The sequence below is a fragment of the Pediculus humanus genome, genomic scaffold (genome assembly GCF_000006295.1).
Source record: "Pediculus humanus corporis 1103172108290 genomic scaffold, whole genome shotgun sequence".
Classification (NCBI taxonomy): Eukaryota; Metazoa; Arthropoda; class Insecta; order Psocodea; family Pediculidae; genus Pediculus; species Pediculus humanus.
In genome coordinates this window covers 927,623-933,266 of record NW_002987859.1, presented here as the reverse complement: position 1 = coordinate 933,266, position 5,644 = coordinate 927,623, and positions in this window count along the sequence as shown.

Here is a 5,644-nt window from a genome sequence, read left to right as displayed (position 1 = left end):
ATGAAAAATTGAGGTTATAAAGGGAAGCTTCACAGCTTTGCACGCGTTCTTTCGATACTTGTTTGTTATATTGAATTCTTATCCGTTTCTTTAATTTTAGTTTTGGTTTAGTGATAGTTTCTAAGTGTTTGTTCGCGAGTTAAAATAACCTTTACTTTTATTTTGTGAAAAAGTCTATGCTGAGCATTTAACACGTCACAAGAAATAAACTGTAAATTAATTTTAGTATTAATTTGCGACTTATAATATAAAGAACGAACCGAACATAACACACAACGAGATGAACAACCGAACATGCTTTTATAATACGGCCACGAATAAATATTTTTACATAATAATAATAATAATAAATAAATAAATAAATAAAAATTAAATAAAATTTATTTATTATCCTTATTATTATTATTTTTTTTTATTTTAAATTCGTTTCTCCATCCTTGGTCACATTTAATATATACATATACACAATTTTGCTTTAAAACATAGTTATTTCATAATTTAAATTTTATTCCTATTAATACATAAGTTAAACATGAAAAATATGTGATTTTTTTTCTGACCAATCACGAGTAAGAATGGCGAGCGCCATTAATTTCTCGTTATGTATACAAAGCACGCCATTGGTTAAAAATTGTACTGAAAATTGCATATACTCTAAATGCAAGGCGTTGAAGCGAAACGAAACTATCGAAAAATTGAGACCTCCTAAATATTATGTTTTACTGATACTCGGAACCAATTTTTCACTCATTTTTCTTGATATTTTTTCGTCCGCCTTACTTTTGTGAGTTATGCAATTTGTCGTGTTATCGCGTATTGCCAGTTGCATAACCACAATTTTTAAGGATTTTTGAATTTTTTCGATTTTTTCTGTTCGCCTTACTTTTTTGAGTTATGCAATTTGTCGGGTTTTGCGTATTGCCAGTTGCATAACCCAATTTGTATAAAAATTTCTTCTAAGTTTTTATTTTATGGGAATAAATGAATGATATAACCAAACATGCATGGTGGGAAAAAAAAAAAAACAAATTTTATTTTTTTTTTAAATAATATATTTGAGAGAATAGAGGATGTTATCCGGCTTTGTTCGCTGTTATTATTATTATCATCATTATAAATTTGAAAAAAAAAAAACGGAAAACTTAATAATCGTTTGTGGCAAATTTAGTAGTTTATGTGTCACGATTAAGAAAAATATACATACATATATTTTATACATATATATGTATATAATATAAACGTGGCCAAATATAAATCAAACGTTCAATCATCACTCAAAATTTAATTACAGGTTTAAAACGAGGTCCCTTCTATGACGACAAACAACCGAACCTGATTTTTTCTAATTATTCCTCTTTCTCGCCTTTTCCTCCCTCCCTTCCTCTTTTTGCCTTCTCGCTTTTTCGTACTTTTTTCCAAAACGAAATCGTAGCCATTATTTAAATTATTTGAAAATATAACAGAAACGTTTTTGTCAAGTTGTTTTGCACCTCTCCTCTCCTCTCCAAAAGGTAGACATCATCTTGTTTCGCTGTCTGATACTGTCACTACTGAATGTACCGGCTCGTCTTTACTGGTCCTTTCCTAAATGAAAGAAAAAAAAAATAATAACAATTAGTAAAGACAAATGTAAAAAGTTTATAAAAATTTTCTGTTGTTTCATCCGCGTTCTACCTACTTACCATAGAGTAAAAACGCAAAATTGCGTTGGTCACGATTTCTTTGTAATGTCCTCCACGGCGGAGGAGTTCCCGTTTCCTATCCCCGAACCGACCCTATCTCGTCCGTCCACCAGTATTTCGGCCGCTTGCGCTCGACGCGTAAACCGACGCCAGTACCGTGTCTCCCCATCCCACCAGAACGAAACCCTCTCCCCGGGACAGCTCTCGAGGCCTCGGCGTTTTGACCGAGCTCGAGAATAGTATCGCGGCCACGCCGACCTCGGATGCGAACCGAGTACCGGCGCGACGACCCCCTCCCCCTGACGGAAAGACGTAAGGCTCCAAGATCATCGCGACCTCGATGCTCCACGTCCCTATCAAGTTTAGCAAAAGGTCCTGAGCCCCCTGCACCTGTTTAAATTAATTTGGAGAAACTTCCCCATGCCTACCGAGAGCTACTGGCGGAGCCGTTCGTTCCCGGCTGGCACGCGGAGGTTCCCCCCATCCTACCAGTTTCGGTTCCCCAACGAAAGGGCGTACCCCTAATGGCCAGCGTCCCGCACGAAGACCCCCCGAGCTATTTCTACCTTCAAATTAAAATTAAAATAGAATTTCACACTAAAAATATGGCAAAATATGTTATAATAGTATTTTTCCCGTCGTTCATTGTTCTTTTTCCTAAAGTAACAAATCCTCTAAATGTCCAGGTTTTTTTTTTGCCTACGCAGATTTTGTCTTCATTAATAAAGGATATAGCAGGAGTTCTTGATTTATCCATATTCATTGGTAAGGATTTTTTTTTTTTTTCACTGTTTTTGCCAGTATGTTTTATGGTTCCTTGGTGCCCTAAGGGACTACCTACAAATAATATCCTATCCTACCGACAAATTATATGTTATGATTCTTGAATGAGAAAAATGATCTCTAATTACCCTGTTGGCCGACGAAAACACTAGGTGGGACCCCGAGGTGCTCCCGCCGACCGTTTTAAAACAATGAGCAACAAGTAGGATCCGAATTACACGATCAGAGTCATCTGCGGCACCCGGCCTCCAAGTAGCTGGATTACAGGAGCACGCCACTAACTCCCGGCCCCCACTACTCCCCTGCCACTACCTCATTTTTTTTTGTGATAATAACTGCTGAAAACGAAACATAAAAAATAAAATAGAAAAACTTTTGGATTCCGCGCGCGACGACGTTCGATGCGTTCTGGCGTTCGATCCGTGTGACAACCTAACGAAAAAATTTACAAATTTATGTATATAAATACGAACACGTTCCCGTTTTTTTTTCCCTCCCGGTTTTTCCGACCTTTTTCTCTTTTTCATGCTCTAGCTAACGATTTCCTCCAATTCTTCGTCTTTCATTTATATTTTATTGCCGAAAAGCGCTAAAAGCGTTCGTTCGGTTAGTTGCGATGACACTTTTCCGATAATAAGAAAAATAATTCTAGAAATTTCTGACTGAAATGGTGATAATGATATTACGATGCTCTTTTCTTTTTAAAATTACTTTCAAGTTCTGGAAATACTATGACGGTGAGTACAACAGCCTGAGAATGATGATAATAATAATAATATTTACAAATTTAAGAGAGCTCACGTGAGGAGAGAGAGAGAGAGAGAGAGAAAACATTATTTCATATTCGCCAAATCCTAACGCTCGGTGTTTTACGGTGGTTTCAAATGGTGAGAGTAAAGCCCACACAGAGTACACGTCTTGTCGGCGCTCGTGCTCAAAAATGAAAATTCTGTCGGATGCCACCTTCCAGGAATAACTTTGTCTTGGTGATGAGCGGCGACGACGACGCTGGGAAGCGGCAACGTCAAATCCCCTGGAGACAAAAAAAACAAACCGATTAATGACGTCATCATTCATCATTATTGTCACGACGTTATTAATAATAATACTTCCTTGTAAATCCTTCAAGACGAGTTTGTTATCGTATCCTCTGGTCAATAGGTAATAAACGCTCGGTGAAAACCTTATCGATCTTATGTCTGACGAATGAGGTTTGACACATTGAACGTTTCTACCCCCGCAAATGTCGTACAAAACGCACGAGGAATCTTGCGATCGCCCCTCCTTCCCGGTAAAAAAAGCGCAGGAAAGCACATCCAGGAGTTTTAGTTGGGTAGTGGCTTCGGCTGAGTCCAACATTCTTCCTGCTACCAGGCGGGGAGGTAAGTACGAAATGTACTTCTCCTGGGTTAACTAAAAAAAAAAAAAAAGAATTAATGTCAATAATAATAATTATAATTAGAATTTACGTAATGTCAAAAAATATGGAGCGTACGGGGGAAATAGTTGGAAAATTAAGTATTGAAATTATTTTGAGGAAAAATTATATCATTTTACTAGGCGTACCTAAAAAAATTTACGCCAAGTTCAGTACACAAAATATTTTTTTTAATTTTTTTTTATGATTTTACAATTTTTTATCATTATCATTATTATTATCATCGACATAATATTAATGTAAACAATATAAATGATTTAAATTATTAATGAAAAACAAAATATATTATTATTATTATTATAAACATTAAAATTAAATTATACCGGAAAAACAAAAAAAATTTTTTTTTTTTTGTTTTGTCAAAATGACTACCCTAAATAATGTAATTAATTATAATATTTAAACATAGAGCGCGCATCGTAGCAAACGGGGGTGGATGACGTCATTAATTAACTCATTTAATTTACGCCGCCATATTGTTGTCATAAAATAATTAATTAATTTTTTTACTTATTCGGAAATATAAAAAAAATTTTCTGTCTTACGATCTTTTTAAATAATAAAAAAGATGACGAAAAATTTCTTTTTATTATTATTATTATTACTATTATTATTTTCTCCAGAATTCTGAAGTTTTATATAGGTTTAAACAAGATTTTCTCCAGGGCCTTACTTCCTAAAATTCTCCTTCCATCCTTCCTTCCTTCATTCCTTCATTTCTTCACCAAATCGGAAACATCACTATTTAAAATAATCATTATCATTATCATTTTAACGACTTTTTTTATGTGAGAGGGGAGGAGGAAAGGTAGGAGAGATAGAAGGGGAATAAAGAGAAAAAGGAGCGAAACGGGGGGAGGGGGAGAATGAGAATTGAGAGTGATAACTTATCTATGACTAGATTTTTTTTTAACTTAATACGACGGCTCGGATGTATATCAGTAATAATAATAATAATTATTATTATATTAATTATAACAACGACGACGACGACGATGATGATGATAACATTGGTCCGGTTCGTGATTATTATTATTATTATTATTTTTTTTTTAAATGAAAATTGTGCGCGTTCAATTTGTGCGTCGTCTACACATTCTCTTCTTTCTTATCATTATCATTATCATCATCATTATCATCATCATCATCGTCTTACTACTCATCGATCGGTACCCATTCAAAAAAAAAAAAACAATATGGCTTTTTATTTATTTACCAAGTGTGTGTGTGAGAGAGAGAGAGAGAGAGAGAGAGAGAGAGAGAGAGAAAAGAAAGAAGGAAAGAGAAAAAAAGGAGGGAAAAAAGAAAGAAGAAAAGAGAAAGAAAGAAAAGAGAGAAAGAAAGAGAGAGAGAGAGAAAAGAAAGAAGGAAAGAGAGAGAGAGAGAAAGAGATTGAGGCGAAACACCCCTAATTACCATTTTGTTTTTTTACTATAACACGTCATCAAAACATAATTGTTATTATTATTATTATTATTAGGATGCACCGCCATATTTATTAAATTTACCAAAAAAAGAAAAAAAAAACATTTGATGAATCATTTTATTACACAGACGTTTATTTTTTTTCTTTTTTTTTCATAGTATATATATATATATATATATATATATATATATATATATATATATATATATATATATAATAATAATAATAATAATAATACATTTGCGTTTAAAAAAATTTGCTTACAAAAAATAATAATAATAATGATAATGATAATAATAAAAATAAATACACAAA